Raw genomic sequence first — 17,798 nt, forward strand, 5'->3', positions numbered from 1 at the left:
CATCTGGTCATTAATTGCATATAGTAAGAAAATAATCCATCAAAAGAAATCTTAAGGTTATAATTTGGGGAAGAAGTTTATGCATGTGCAAAAAAAGGATTTATATGTCAGCAGCACTCTTTTGGAACTATTCATCACAATATTTATGATTAGAATATGTGCTTTGTGTCTATTATAGCCAATGGCTCTATTCTGTAAAATCTGGAATATTTTAAATATTCTACAGAAAAAGAAGGTGATGTTTGAGAACCATTCAGGTTATAACTATGATATCAGATAGCTGATATCACACACCTATTATTGCCATTTTGCAATTTTATCATCACACACACAAAAAAATGATATGTCAGTAAATGTTACTATACTATCAGGAAAATGAAAAAAAAAAGCACTACTTGAAAAAAATCACAATCCACTGCATAGTTTTATCAATTTATTTTGTGTTTATTTTTAAAAACTTACTCAACAACACTTCTTTAGACAACAGAAGAACCCATGCTCATTTACTTGAGAAATAAAAAGGAATTGCAAACAAATAAGCAAATAAGCAAGCAAGCAAACAAACAAACAAATAAATAAATAAATAAAAGGATTGGCATGAGATTAAAAAGACAAGGCTGTTTATTACAGCATTCATTCTTTTAATAGTGGCAAAAAGAAATAAACAAAAAACCTGCAAAAACCAAAGATCTATCAATCAAGGAATGGTCAAGTATCAGTTGATTGATCTATAAAGTCTACACTTAAATGCTTATATTAAAAATGAAAAAAAAGGAACAAATAGTTTATGATAAATTCTCACATAATAAAAACAAGTTGTAGGAAAATTGATGTAGTTTGCTTTATTAAAAAGCACTCTAAATGGATAATATTGGAGAGTGTTATTAATATTATTTAACTTTACTTGTGGGTTTTGAAAACTGATGGGAATGGTAAAATATGAGAAAGAAATAAATACATGACCAAGGGATGGCATTGAATATCCAGGGCTGCTGGTATGTAGCATGGGGGATCCCTGCATCCAGCAGAGCTGGCCCTCCCAGTGTTTCTACCATAAAGGGAGAGCAATACCCCCCTGCAGCTGAGAAACTTCATCCATTCTTCATCCAAAGCTGCAGTATATTGAGGTACCAGTCAGATGTCTTCCCACAAAGGATCTGTGGTGGCACAGGACAATGGGGCTCTTGCCAGTAAAAGGGAAACTGACATGGTAGAACTGGATGAACTAGGACCCCAGCTAGAAGAGAAGGTCAAACTGGCAATCATGTAACCCCAAACAAAGCTGAAGAAGAGTGAACATGCACAGTGCCCCAGGAAGAAGAGTAGGTGGTGTGGGTACTGACACTTCTCCTGCAAGCCCAACATGTCATGGAGAAGATGGAGGAGTTTATATATAAGACCTGGGAGGAGTGTTGGAAGGTCATTCACATCATGTACTCTCCAACTGGCTGAAGTGCAATGACTACCTGATACATGGACACAGACCACCCAAACCCTCCTTTCCTGCTTCCTTCAAGAGCATCTTCTGCATCCATACAGAAACTGGCGGCATTTGGACTCATCTGCTTGTTTCTGTGCTGTTTTTCTTTTTGGGAATCTTGGCCATGTTCAGACCAAACATGCAGTTCATGAATTCTCTACAGAAGAAGGTGGTTTATGGGATGTTCTTTTTGGGTGCAGTTCTCTACCTTTTTCACACTATTTATTGTCATTCAGAGAAAGTCCCTTGGACTTTTTTCCAAAATTGACTCTTCAGGGGTTGCCCTACAGATTATGGGGAATGCTGTCCCCTGCCTCTTTTACTCCTTCTGCTGTTCCCCACAGCCATGGCTCATCTACCTCTCCATTGTCTGTGTCCTGGGGATATCTGCCATCATTGTGGTGCACTGAATCTTGTTTGCCACTCCAAAACACCTGCAGACAAGAACAAAAGTGATCCTGGTACTTGGCTTCAGTGGTTTTATGCCCACCATGTACTTTACTACTACTGAGGGATTTATTAAAGCCACCAACTGGGGCAGATGTGTGGTTCTTCCTCATGTGTGATATATATCACCGGAGCTGCCCTTTATGCTGCTTGAATCCCGGGGTGCTTCTTTCCTGGAAAATTTGACATATGGTTCCAGTCTCATCAGATTTTCCACATCCTGGTTGTAGCAGCCGCCTTTGGACACTTCTACAGAGTCTCCATTCTTCAGGAATTCCATTATGGCCTAGCTTTACTAAAGATTGCCTTAGGTGAGCTTCCCACCAGAACAGTGGCAAGGAACTTCCATAGTGATTTAAAAAATAAATTCTTTGTTGAATTGAGAGGAGGAATCCAAGAAGTCTGTTTCTAGAAGAAGCCTCTTAAAAATTTTGGAGCTTCAACCATTTTCACACTCACTGGGCAATAAACTTTCCATTTCCATTTCCCCAGCTGGAGAGGAAGTGGATGGTCCAACTTAGCCATCCCCCTTCCCGCAAAGTGACTACCATCCTCTCAAAGAGACAGCATCTTGAAGCTAATGTTGAGATTTTATCCCCTCCTCAAACCATTTTGGGAAAAAATGATGGGCTGGGACTTCAGAAATCCTGTTTCTGAAAGAAAATGTCTCTTACTTATTCCCATCCTTACTTTGCTACCTGGCTTATAACAGGCCATCCATTTTGTAGCACACTTTTCTAAGCAATTATAAAATGGTCCCAACTTTCTAGAACCTTGGTCTGCATACAAAACAGCAAGAAAAAAAGTCACCATCTTTTACATAGCCTGGCTAATCATAAATGTCCAGGCTTCAAATAACCTGAGTTTTAATTTTTTTTCTTGACAGAGTAATGTGAAATTAAAATGGGAAAAGATATTTAATATTTAATATTTAATACTAAGCTTTAAAAAGAAACCTTCTATCATTGCTATGTATCTTGATACAAAGGCTATGATGATAATAAAAGAAAGAATGGGGGAAAATGCATGACCAAAGTGTTAAATTGGCACTATATAATGTAAAACATAACTGTAGAAAATAAAATTTATTCATAACATTAAATATTCTTTTGGCAGGATTTGAAGCTAGCATGATAAACAGAATGGATTTGATTAGAAAATGCAATTTTGTATTTTTTATTATATTCAATTTATGCTTCCAATAAAGTAAAAACTGGTAAATTAAAAAAGAGAAAATTAAGCAAAGAATATGTGGATGGGATCAAGAAGCTAGTTCACATTTTGATTTAATTTCTTACCATTTTCACTTTTAATTTTAGTAACAAGCATGATATGATATATACATATATTTCAAAAATCTGGAAATTGTCTATTCAAACTAATGTGTAAGGAGGCAATTCATTTGCTGAGTGAGTGTGGGATGGTAGTGAAGCACTCTATTACTAGCACAGGGTCCATGCAAAGTATTGTCTTTGTGTTTACAAGCTCAAGAAAGAAACAATAAAGACACAATAAAGACAAGAAAAGGCCACAATTAACCCTTGATTGTAATAGTTATCTTTAATCTTTGTTATCAGTACCTGAGATTAAAGTATATAGATACCACCCTGGCAGATAGGTAAATCACTTATCTTGAGTTTGCTAATCCTAAATCAGCTTATTTTTCGGTTTGAATGCCTTTTAAGTAAATTCAGAAAATACTTTAGTAATGGGAGAGGAAGGAATTCTGATAAGCAGCAGCTTTTGGCAAGAATTTGTTTTGTTTTCATTTGGAACTCTTGGTTCTCTAAGATTACATCTTTAGAGTCAGCACAGGTAAGAGTGAACAAGTGTTCAAGAGGATGTGGAGGAATTGGAACCCTTGGATATTTTGTTTCATTTGAAAATGGTGCAGACACTATGGGAAGAAATTTGGTCACACTAATTGTGACCCACCAATCCTCTACTAGGTAGATACACAAAGGATTGGAAACAGGTTTTCAAAAAAATGCTTCTACAAAATTGCTAATGGAAGTAATTTTCACAACATCCAAGAGGTGGAAAAACATGAGTGAAAAAAATCCATCCAATAGATTGTTTATATTAATCATTGCCTATTTAGTTCATACACTTTGTCTCTGTGTGTATATACATGTTTGTTTGCATTTTTTATCCAAAATCAATGCTCTTGACCTCAGTTTTCTCTTTACTGCTGTAATAAAGTCTCAATTCCCTAGATCATATTAATTTGAGATTTATTTTGGATACCATAAATATTTTTATGAAAGCTATATATATAATATGATATGATAGACTAGGATAGGATATGAAAGCCACACAGAATTCTGTTATGATACTTTTCAATCCAAATTAAAATAAATCTCCAATCCTAGTTATAAAATAATGATATGATTCCAAATAAATTATTTCTTGCTTACTTCTGTTTTACTAGAGTACCTTTTCTGAAATTGAGTATTCTAATTCCTCAAACTGTTTCAGTTCTTTGCAAAATACATAATCATTCTGTATTTCTGATGATGTTTCTGTCTTAGTTCATTATTGAAAATAATGTATATTCTGTAGCTCTGTCACATATGATTTAATTTATTAGCAAATGAAGATAAGATTCCAATTTAGATGTAAAAAAATTGTACTTTTCTAGATTAGAGACCCAATGCATATATGGAGATTGGACCAAAAATAGGACTGTCAGTGTTATGCTGAATTTTACTTATGTGTTTCCTATAGGAGTCACCTTATTTGCCAGTTTAGATGTTAGGGTAGGCATACAGAAAGTCAGACTGTGGATAATCCATCAATAAGTTTCATGTTTGTATAAGTTATTGAACTTGGTTGAGAATTTTCTCTTGTACTTAGTCTCTTTAATTATTTGTCTAGGATGAAGAAAGTAGTAAAAATAGGATAATATTTATTTGTTTGATTGAAAGAAAGAAGTATTTGATATTATATAAATATTTGTATCCAAGTTGTGTTGTAAATAAATGTAAATTAATGGGAAAAGTTTTATTACTAAAATTGAATGTACATTAATTTCAGTAAAATTTACTTCATCCTCCATTTATACTGCTCTATTAATAAATGGCATGTTTTTCATCTAGTGCCTTTTCTAAAGTTACTTGGAAGTTGAGCAAAAAAAAAGAAAATCCAGAGTATTTTTTCCTGTTGACGTTACTCTTTACAAATGAAATATTTCCAATCCATTGAAAATATGGATATGAAAATAAGTCAGCATTTTCCATTTCTCCTGGTTTTTACAGTACATTATGTAATTCATATTCTCCATCAATTATCACCTTTAATAAATCTTTTGGTAGCTCCAATCAAACATCCTAAATTTCCTTTGTTTAACTTCCTTCTATAATCCTAATCTACCCACCCTGTTTATTTTTTCCCCTTCATTATCTATTCATTTCCTTCCTAACAGCTATCTCTACATTTTTGGAACATGGCCATGAGAATCAGTTTGTGGGATATAAGGTTACACATAATGAAGGAAATCAAATTTACTGCTAACAAACCAACATTATCAAGTCTGTTTCACATGTTTGAGGACAGCATAGATAATAAGGAAGGCTCACCACTGTAGAAATGACCAGTATCAGAAGGACAAAGGAAATGCTTCATTGTATCATAAAAAGACAGGGATAACTCCTTGTCTTCAACTCTGTTTACAGTTTGCTATTCTAACATAAGAAAACAAAATGAAAAGGAGATTGGGAAAATCTGTTTCCATAAACAAAACTTATATAAGCATATAGAGTTTATTGATGAATAATATACTAAATTTTCCATCAGAGAATTAATGACATTCTATGAAATCACTCAATGAATCAGATAATCAGAATCAAGGAATGATATCATTTGTCAGCTTGGCTATGTAATGGTGACAAGATGTTTAGTAAAGCAAACAAGACTGGCTAATACTGTGAACTTAAATCATTCATCTGTTGAATAAGTCTGTTTTACTTTCCCAGACTGCTTAAAGCAGATACCATGAATGGTTTGGCTTCAAAAATCAAAAGTTGTTAGCTCATATTTGAGGCTAGGAAAATGTCCAAATCAAGCATCAAGAAGGCAATGCTTTCTTCCCAAACTGGCTACTGGTGATCCTTGGCCCCTCTGCTACCTGCCAAGGCAGATGGCTGTGTCTGCTGGTGTCTCCCTTCTCTGCTGGGTTTTGTTGATCTCAGCATCTTGGTGCTGTGCTTTCTCTCTTTGTCTTAACTTTATTCTCTTATAAGGAATCCAGTAAGAAGAAGATTAAGACCCCATTCTGATTAAGGTGTTTCTCACCATAACTAAAATAGCCACAGCAAAAGATCCTATGTAAAATGGGTCCACAACTGCTGGAATGGATTAGATTGAAGAAAGTTTTTCTGGGTACATACAGCTTCCAACTACCACAGCAACTACCTAAGATTATATCTACAATCAACAAGGACATTGCCTTCAGCAATGAAAGGAAACTCCTTATCTAAATAATCAGAGGCCTTAAAGTGAGAACTGAGTATTTTACCAGCAGAAAGAATTTCTATCACTACTTCATCCAGACCACCTTCTTTGGAGTTACCAACTTGTGGCCTGCCCTACAGAATTCAGGCTTGCCATTCCCCATTGTCATGTGAGGCAATTCTTGAAAAACATCTGTTATTATTTTTACAATAATATGAATCTCCTGTAAGTCTGTTTGAGAACTACAGGGTGGATGAAGTGAGATTTAATTATTATCTAACTTATGAGGATTAGTTTCTGAATATAAGGAAAATAATCTTATTGTGCCTTATAATTAAGTTTTGTTTAGGAGTCCAAGTTAATGAAATTATATCTATTAAAAGTTTTTTCAAGTATATTTGCCTATGCCATTGTTCATTAGGAAAATATTCTATGATGAATATCAAATACAAATGGTGCATGCATTCTTAAAAAACCTTTTGAAGGCATTTTTTACCACTTTGTTCCTTAATCTGTAGACCAAGGAGTTAAGTACAGGGATAATTAAAGTTTAAAACACAGAGGCCATTTTGTGAGAACCAAGAGAATGACCAGACTTAGGCTGTATGTGCATAAATATTCGAGTCCCATAGAACAAAACCTCCACTGTCAGATGAGATGCTCATGTGGAGAATGCTTTTTTCTTTCCTTCAGGAGAATGCATTTGAAATATGGTAATCAGGATCACCCCATAGGACACTAAAACAACTAGGAGGGAGGAAATCATATTAGATGCTGAAAATATAATCAACAATCCTATTTCTCTTACATTTGAGCACAGCATGTGTAACAAAAGGATATCATCACGGTAAAAATGACTGATGGCATTTGAACCACAAAAGGTCAAAGTAAAAATCTTAATAGTTACCATCAAAAACTGAAAGGTGCTGTAGAGGTAGGGGATACCCACAAGCACATGGCAAACCCTCTGGGTCATGATGACACTGTAGAGCAGAGGTTTACAAATGGCTACATAGCAGTCATAGGCCATGGCTGATAAGATGAAAAATTCACTGATAAGGAACAGAATGAAAAAAGCCAGCTGCATGGCACAGGTATAATAAGAAATGGTATTTTTCTCCACAAAAAAACTTACCAGCATCTTAGGACAAATGACAGTAGAACTGCCAAGATCAGTGAAATCCAGGTGTCTGATAAAGAAATACATAGGTGTATGGAGGTGGGAGCCTGGTCAGGATGATCATGCCCAGGTTGCCCACCACTGTGACCATGTAGATGAGGAGAAGGACCCCCAAAAGGAGACCCTGCAGCTCAGGGCATCTAGTGACTCTCAGTAGGATGAATTCAGGCAGCACTGTCAGGTTCTGTTGGCCCATTTTATCCAGTATCTTCTTGGAAAAAAAATAGGATGTTTGTTATCAGCAATCTTGTAACATTATCTGATCTGAATATCTGTAACCAAAATGGAGACTATTTCTTCATAGATAAAATATAATCACATCTGATTTTGAATCTAAAATAACTTCTTCCCCAAACTGAGGGATCCATATGAAACAACTTTTGCACTGATACAACATTGACTAAACTCTAAATAGAACCAACACTATCTGGAGCATATCCATGGACATCAAAAACTTGAGTTAATGTAGAAATATCAAACTTTCACTTTATCTACACAATGAAATCACAGGTTTTCTTTAGTATAATTGAATATTTGCATGAGATTTCAGGTGGCATTTTGATATTCTGTATAAAAGATTAACAGTTAACAGGGAGCTAATGAAAATTAGGTTTTAGGGCATGACAAACCCTCAGGAGGTGGCCTTAGCAATATGATCACACAGTGATTGGCCTCTGCATGTGTTGTGAAAACATGATGACTAGAATCATTATCAATGAAATCCACCTTCTTTTTTGATTCTGTCTTCTGCTTCATTGCACATCTCCAATGCAAAGTTGCACTGTAGTGTATAGAAGCATTTCTGGGGTCCAAGTAAGTAGGATTGAATTAATAACAATTCACATGAGGCTTAGTGATTGTAGCTATATGGTTGAAATGAATGACATGTTTTGTTAAATGACATGTCCTTTTTCTGGTATGGAGAAATTCTAAAGCACTCCTACTACATAGTAAGTTCAGTTGTGTCTCTAATATAATTAATAAAAAGTTTATTTTATGGATTTTATTAATTGTGTGACCATTAAAGTTTCTTCATATCTGAAATATTTTTATTTATTTTATTTTGAAATAAAGATTCACATTATTGTCCTAATTTGTACTTCGAGTTTTCAGGTCCACAAGAGTTAGACATATACTTGCTAAAATTTATGGCTTATATAAATATTAAGTTATCTGAATAATTTATTATGCCTATTTTGTCTAATAAATATGGTGAATATAATAGTATCTACAAGACATTTAAATTATTTACTTGTGCATTTAGTACATAATATTTTAGAAGCTCTAGTTGTATTTCTGGAACTTTAAAATGAAGAATTTATAGAGTATATTACTGTGTGTTTCAAATATTTCCATGAAAATCTTACTCTATTCATTTAATAAAGTTCTATAAAAATCAGTAAGTCATCAAATTGAAACTTCTCTGATTGAAGTGAGTAAAGCACCTTTAGCCTTGTCTGATTGGAGTCCCTTCTAAATACCTCTCACATTCAATGCCCACACAAAGATAATCTAGGTTTCTGATAGCAAGATTTCTCAATTAAGCAATAAATAGAGTTTAAAATATATTGTCACATGGAATTCAGGGTAGAATTATTATAATGCAATGGAATCTCCGGACTTAGCCTGCACAACTGTTATGCAGTCCCTAAATATTGGAGCAATTGTTGTCAAAATCACCACCATTTGTGGTTGTCAAATAAAGATGATTTTTCAGTGCTGTGTTGGGTAGATCTTTCAAGACAGGGGAAGCAAATCTAAGATTCTGCTAAGTTTTGGTGTTGATTTTTCCAGGCTGATTGACAGTCTCAGGAGACAGGGTAAATTTTGAAATTGGGAGCAACAGTCATCCTTTCTTCCTACAAAAGCTTCTCTGTTCTCTGCTGAGCCTCATTCTCCTCTCCAGGTCCTTTCTCCACCCAAATATTTTAACTATACACCTATCTCCATTTGGAAAATTTATCTGAATCGCCCTTTTCTGGGGTCTGCTGTCTCAGGATTTTACCATACAAGAGGAGATGTGCTGGACTGAGCAAAGGATTTCAATATCCCAATACTGATTATAACACTCTGATATCTTCAATGCTTTGCTAAAAATTATTCTAGTATTTATTGAATCTATTTGTATTTTGATTCCCAATTACAATCTCCCTTTTAAGATGTCTGGACCCTTCCACTCTGCCCATTCCTTTGGTATGGAAAAGAATATGCCATATCTGTTAAATATATTAATCTGTATATATTAAGACATTCATTTAGGGGTAACTGTGGTAGCACAAAGTATACAGAGGTACACAAAGGAATGACTGATTTTTTAATCTTTAGATATGGTGGTGTGAGTTAGAAGTAATTTTTGGTTCTGGGGTTTTCTGTAACTCCATAACTTATAAAAAGCATATAATTTATTTGTCATTGTAGTCAAATAGTTTTTATTGTCTGGTCTGAAAGAGGAGACCTAGTAGAAAATTATTCAGTAGATAAAACACACACCAAACAAAAACAACAAAAGCTTCAATTTTTCATGAGAAATGCTTATATGAAACATAGTCCCAGTTTATCAAATATTGCTTGGTATGCACTTGTACTAAAAGAATATGTGTTATTAATCAAATATTACTTAGGACATACACTAAACATATTTATTGTTTATCTGAAGTTCAAATGAAAATGGGTGTCCCTTATTTTACCTATTTACTGTAATAGAATCTATTAGTTGAGATCAGTGATGAAATTCTCAGGTTTTCCTAACTTTATCTTAATTTGTGGAATCCAACAACAAACAATCAGGGCACATGAATCAAATAGATCTGTGCTATCTTATCAGTTCATAGGATTTAATGCTTTAGAAGCACTATCCTGCCTCCAGGCATCCCCAGGTAACAAAGGAGAGAATGAATATCTTTGATGTTCTTGAGAAAATCAGCTGTCAGTAACTGAGAAGTATCTACTTTCAGAAGCAGTGAGTCACAGGAAATTACAAGATCCAAGTGATCATCAGAATCAAAGATAATTCTTATCAACCTACCTTTAATGAAGAGTGAATTTTCTTCTCTCAATTTATGCTTCCTTTCCTTTGGTAGGAAGAATTTATAATCTCCCTCCCCTTTTGTGATGTTCCCTGAGGAAGTAGGGTGTAATTCATTGACTACTTTTAAATCATCAGAGAGATTTAAAAAATTGTCTTAATGTGCATGCTAATTATCTAGGACTCACTACATATTCATCACCCAGTGAGAAAAAGTAAGGAACAATTAAAGGAAAGGAACAAAACATAAGTGATCTATATATTTCCATGAAGACTTACATATGTAAAGGTACTCATTCACTTAGAGTCAGTGACTACAGTGATGATGGAAAAAAAGGCATATCATGGCAATCTAGTAAAACTGGAGAAATGAAAAGTCATGATTAAATATTAAATGATATAATTATTACTTAGGAATTTCCTTGGATTTTATTATTTAATCACAGATGTGTAGCAGGCTCTCTGTTATAAATATATCATTAATACACACAAGTGAAATAGATATTACTATTTGCATATTCAGTTTTAACCAGGATCAGGTTATGTCATTTTTCTGAAGTCACACAATAAACAACAAAAGAATTCTAAACTAAATCCAGATCTTTCCTAGTCCACATGTCTAAATGAGTGATATACATTCCTTTACCTTTACTATGATGAACACATAACAACATGATAGCAATCAATACCCCAACAATAGTATTTCCTGAACTGAGATCCCATCCCCTTTAAATAATATTCCTCCATGTTGTGTTTGATTTGCTGTATACTATTCAATGGATAAATATACCTCAATTCTTTCACCATTCTTCTAGTGATGGACATTTGTATTTGGAGCTATTTTGAAAAAAATGCACTATCAAGATCTTCATATAAGTACATTTGTGTACATGTCCACTAATTACTCCTTATTTTATATCAAACAGTGGAATTACAGGTCACAGGTTAATGGTATATTAAAATTTATAAACACCTGCTAGCTTTCAAAATGTATTTTAACATTTTACATCCCAGTAACTATGTGTGAGCATCCCACTTGCTCCTTTTTCTTGCTGATATTTGATGCAGAGTATTCTATTTTTTAATTAGACATTGAAATTGGTGTAAAGTGGTAGCTCATGATAATACAAGCTTTTGCCTGATGACTAATGTAAATGAATGCTTTTGCATGTAATTATTTTTATTAACATACCTTTTATTTTAAAGGATCTAAGTCTTATGTCCATTTCTAATTGGGCTCATTCTCTTTTTAATGGAATTTTTGGATATTTGCAGATGTCCTTGATACGTCTCTTTTCATGTGTTTATATTATGAATATACATGCATACCTCAGAGATATGGGCTCCATTCTAGATGACCACAATAAATCAAATATTGCAGTAAGTGAGTCACATGATTTTTTTGGTTTTCCAATGAATAAAAAACTTATATTTACACTATCATGAAGTATATTAAGTTGTGGAAGAACAGTCAGTCTAAAAAATTTACATATATTAATTTAATGTATTTTATTGTTAAAAATGCTAACACCATCTAAGCCTTCAGGGAGTCATAATTTTTTTGCAGGTGACCTGTTTGAACCTATATTGAATGTTGGGATGTTTGCGGCAATTTCTTAAATGAAAACAGCAATGAAGTTTGATGCACTGATTGACTGCTCATGAAATATTTCTCCATAACATGTGACACTGTTTGATAGCATTTTGTGTACAGGGGGCAGGAAAGTCATCCAAATTTATTCTCCAACAAAGAAAGCATCAACAGGTAAAACTACAGAGATTTCTCTGTAGATCATGCATTCACAAGCCATGATTAGCTTGACAGTGAGAAAGCCTCTGGTATGTTCTCTGTGACAATATCTACTTCACAGTGTAAACAGTAATATTATTACATTCACTTTCCATTCCAGAATGAAAGACACAAGTTGGCAAAAAAAAAAAAAGGTTGTTTCTTTTTTTAATCATAAAAATGTCAGGTACAATAAATGAGAGACAAACTTTTACTAACAGTCTTGATCCACATTTAAATTTGCAGGCCTTCCACATAGAGGGGAAAGATTTCTCTGCTCCAGAACATTGGATATTTCTTTCTCCATCCTTGTTAAACCATCAGAGCAATGTTTCATCATTTGCTTAATATTATTGCATCAATAAAAGGGAATTATTTTGAAAAAACACCTCAAACATCCTGCTGCTCTCATCAATATATCCAGTCTTAGGTTTAAGACAGGGTCTAGGAAGAGTTCAGCAATCATAAAATAGGAAAATGGAGACTATGGCTACAAAAATTAAAAAAATAAATGAGGTACATAAGGTAAAGCTTTCACACAAAGGACTTCCCTGTTCCAACTTTGTAGCCTTCATGCAATACTCAGGAAAAATAATAACCATCATTACTTGGCATTAGTCACTGTCGGAAATAAAGTGGTACCTGTGAGGGAATAAACGCTCTCTCGGTTCTGGAGGAGAAAAGAATTTATTTACTATCTTGCAAGATAGGGCGTCCAGCCAAACACATGGAAGGAAGGCTGGCGCGCCCGAGGAAGAGAATGGCGATGTTTAAATCTCCTACTCCTAATTCGCAAGTCCCTCCCCTGTTTCCCCATTGACTGGGTACTACAGAGGTTACAGCCTATCCGAGAACACTAACTAATTCATCTTTTGAGATTTTAATTTGTACAGCCAATCCCAGAGAGCCAACTAGCTCATTATTAAGATTTTGAACTGATTAGCCAATCCCCCCCCCAAATTTTTATTTTTTTTTGCTGTGAGTTCCCGCCTCTGATACTACCTCATGTCTCTTTACATCAGGCAGATTCTCTCTTCTCTTTGTCCGGGGCTTGTTTAAACTGGTTTTGCCTCCATTTCCCTTATTCCATGCTGTCTCTATGTGAAAACGAAACTTATTCCTTTCTTACAGTCACCAAGGACACTTTTTTAAAACTGGTAACGTGAACCTGTAACAGGAAATATGCCCTTCTATTAGAACTTTTTTCTCAAGTATGAAAACTAAGTTATTCAACAGAGTAGGCACTAGAAAATAAAATTAAGTCACCTGAGATTCCCTGCTTACCTGCCCAACTTCCCTCCCCCTTCTGTTGTTCAGGAAGAAGAAGGCACACAGTAGAACTCCTTTTAAAATTCAAGTCTATTTTCAAAAACCCTCTGCTGCTTTATTAAGTTCATGTATCATCCTAAATCCTTTGTTGTCTTTTCAACAACGTTCTCAGTATCTTGACCAGTTGCAGATTCCATCTCAGGAAACCACTTTCTTTTTGCTCATACAAAAACAACTGCTCATCATTTAAAGTTTTATCATGGTATTTTAGCAATCCAGGCTCCATTTTTAATTCTAGTTCTCTTGTCATTTCCACCATACCCAATTTATTAATCCACTGAAGTCTTGATACCCTCAAAGTCACCATGAGAGTTGGAATCAATTTCTCCCAAACTCCTATTAGTGTTCATATTTTGCTTCTCTCATGAATCACACATGTTGTTCCTGGCATCTAGAATAGTGAATGCTTTCCAGAAAGCTTTCAATTTACTTTGATCAGATCCTCCAGAGCAGCCACTATCTATGGCAATTATATCCTCATGAAATGTATTTCTTAAATAATAAGACTTGAAACTAAAATAACACTTTGATCTATGGGCTGCAGAATGGATACTGTTTTAGGTATGAAAATATTAATCTCATTAAACATCTCCACCAGAGCTCTTGGGTGACCAGTTGCAATATCATTGTGCAGTAATATTTTGAAAGGAATCTCTTTTGTCTGAGCAGTAACTCTCAACAGTGGGAGTAAAAGGGGTCCAGGTATCACAGAACAGAAATGGAAGTACCATCAATTACTATTACCCTTTGTGATACACTACAAAATATTTGCTTCCTTTCCCTATAACCTTATTCTCTACTGTTTTAAAGGTTTTATTTCCAAAAAGATGAGTGCATCCAATAGGGTATGCAGTGAAGATTCCTTTGAAGTAGGAGTTAAAACTGCTATGTTGTCAACTTGTGCTCCTCATGCTTCTGAATCAACAAGCAAATATAGGTGTTACTCTACTTGCTGATGTGATTGATCCTGATTATCAAGAGGAAATAGATGTGACACTCCACAGAGTATAATATGCCTAGAATAAGAAAAGCCCTTGGGATGTTTCCTAGTTTTGCCATCCCTTGTGAATAAACTCAATGGAAAAGTAAGACAACTCAATTGAGTCAGGAATATGAATGACCTATAAGGTTCAGATTGAAAGTTTGAGTCAGCTCACCATGTAAAGAACCATAATGTTGATATGCTTGATGAATATCAATGGAAAATGGAATGAGTAGTGGAAGAAGATATAAATAGGAGGTATGACCTTGCAAACAGTTGCAGAAATAAAGACAGTAATTTTTATGGGTATTTATTTTTTGATTTGTTATGAATATTATACATGTATATTTTAGTTTCCCTTTATCATATAACATAAATTTTATTAAATTTAAACCATTATATTCAGTTATGGGATTGCTCTGGTTTCTTAATGTTTCTGTTATGCAAAACCCAAGAAATGGATTGGATTTTTTAAAGGGGGTTTATTTGGTTACACAGTTATAGTCTTAAGGCCATAAAGTGTCCAAGGTAATGCATCAACAATAGGGTACCTTCACTGGAGGATTGCCAATGGTGAGGACTACTAGTAGGTAGGAAATAAAATTAAAGGCTGGAAATGTTATGTTTAACATTTCTGTTTCTTGTGCATTTGAGCACAGCATGGGTAACAAAGGAAATTCATGTTAGAAAGAAACAATGACCTTAGAATCACAGAAAGTAGATGTAAAAGTCTCAATGGTAAATGTGAGAGACAGAAAGTTGCTATAGAAGTAGGAGATACCTGCCCACCTTGGCCAGGATGATCATGCCCAGGTTGTCCACTACTGTGACCATGTAGATGAGGAGAAAGATCCCCAAAAAGGACCCTGCAGCTCAGGGGGCCTTGTTACCCCTAGTAGAATGAATTCAGGCAGCACTGTCAGATTCTGTTGGTCCATTATATCCAGTTATCCTAGGAAGAAATAGAATGCTTGCTATTAGCTTTCATGTAAGATTATATAATCTTAATATTTCTAGACCAAATTGAGACTACTTCTTCACAGATAGAAAATAATCACCACAACTAATTTTTAAGATAAAATAAGTTCTTTCCTAGACTGAGAGATCCACATGAAACAACATTTATACTGATACAACATTGACTAAACTCTAAATAAAATCAACAGTATTTGGAGCATATCCATGAATGTCAAAAAACATGTAAGTGTATATATAGAAATATTAAGGTCTTACTTTATTTAACCAATAAAATCTTAGTTTCCTTTAGTATACTTGAAGATTTGCATGGAATTTCTTGTAGGATATTGATATTCTGAATAAAAGATGCTCAGTTAACAGGGAGCTAATAAAACTTAAATTTTAGGGCATCACCAATGTCCTGGGTGTGGCCTTAACAATATATTCACGGAGTGATTGGTGTCTGTATACGTTGTGCTAGCATGATTACCATAACCATGATCAGTGAAGGCCATCTTCTCTTTCCATTCTGTCTTCTGCTCCATGGAATTTTCCAATGTAAATTTGCACTGTAGTGTCTGAAGGCATTTCTGGGGCCCAAGTAAGTGGTAATTAAGCTCATAATAATTCATATGAGTTTAAATGACTGTATCTATGTGGTTGAGATCAATGACATGTTTCATTAAATGACATGTAATTTTTCAGTGTAGAATGGCTTCTAAAACACTCCTATTACCTATTTGGCTTAGTTGTGTCTGTGTTATAATTGACAAAAACATTTAATTTATGGATTTTCAAGTTATAAGACAATTAGTTTCTTCATATCTGAAATTTGTTTTTATTTATTTTTCCTTTGAAATGAATATTTACATTTTTCACAAATTTGAATTTACAATGTTACTGCTTTTCATTAAAATCTCACTTTAAGACAATGGCACAGAAATTCCTGCTGTTTCTAAGACAAGCAGCTTAGCATCCTGGTTGCTCACTTAGCAAAGCCTACCATGAGGCATTCCCATGTGAAATCTACTGTAGATAATGTTCTATAGTAAATACTCCAAATATAAGAATGTTATTTCATGAATTAAAAAAAAATAAATGACACTAATACAAGGTCTTAATAATAGGGTGGTATACAGAATAAATACACATAATATATACTATGGATAATACTTAATAGGGCTATTTAACTTTCTTTATAAAAAAATAAAAAAAAACAATAAAAAAACATTTCAAACAAAACGAAATAAGAAATGCAAATAACCTAAAATAACTACATTGCTTCCAACATGTTCCTATGATACCCCCTAAAAATTAACAAACCATACTCAATCCTGAACATTCCCATAATATTAAGATTACCCTACGTAACTCATTGTTCTTATTAGATTATCACTCCCCCTTCAGTAGTTGCTGTCTATTGTTATGTCCCCTACATTCTACAATATAAAACATTTGCTTCACATTTTTCACAGAGTTCACATTAATGTTAACATAAAATATCTCACTTTTTGTGCCTGGCTTATTTCACTCAGCATTAGGTCTTCAGGGCACATTCATGTGGTCATAAGATTCACAACATCATTCCTTCTTACTGCCATGCATTATTCCATCATGTGTTTATCCACTCATCTGTTGACAGATATTTGGATTGTTTCCATCTCTTGGCAAATGTGAATAATGCCACAAAGAACATCAGTGTGCAAATGTCTGTTTGTGTCATTGCTTTCAGATCTCCTGGGTATATACTAAGAAGTGAAATTGCTTGATCAAAGGGAAACTCAATATCCAGTTTTCTAAAGAAGAGCCAGACTGTCTTCCAAAGTGGCTGGACCATTATACAGTCCCAATAATAATGAATAAGTGTTCTGATTTCTCCAAACCATCCCCAACATTTGTAGTTTCCTGTTTGTTAAATGGTAGCCATTCTAATTGGTCTGAGATGGTATCTTATTGTGATCCTTTCTTTTATTTTGAAATAAATTCAGTTATATGAACAGTCACAAAACAATACTAGCCCCATACACAGAATTCCATCGTACCCTGACACCCCTCCACCGATAGCTCAATCCACCAACTTTAACTTGCTGTCACATTGCTATTTCTTTCCCTCCCTCCCTCCCTCCCTATCATCCATCATCTATTGCTCTGTCATCT

The 17,798-nt window shown here is 34.4% G+C and overlaps 2 pseudogenes; one reads left to right on the forward strand and one right to left on the reverse strand.

The window, feature by feature from the left end:
* Window positions 1–1,138: 1,138 nt before the first annotated feature.
* Window positions 1,139–1,991, forward strand: LOC119511428 (annotated as a pseudogene).
* A 4,830-nt stretch (window positions 1,992–6,821) lies between these two features.
* LOC119511429 lies at window positions 6,822–7,755 on the reverse strand (annotated as a pseudogene).
* Between the last annotated feature and the right edge of the window lie 10,043 nt (window positions 7,756–17,798).

The sequence above is a fragment of the Choloepus didactylus genome, chromosome 16 (assembly GCF_015220235.1).
Source record: "Choloepus didactylus isolate mChoDid1 chromosome 16, mChoDid1.pri, whole genome shotgun sequence".
In the NCBI taxonomy this organism is placed as follows: domain Eukaryota; kingdom Metazoa; phylum Chordata; class Mammalia; order Pilosa; family Megalonychidae; genus Choloepus; species Choloepus didactylus.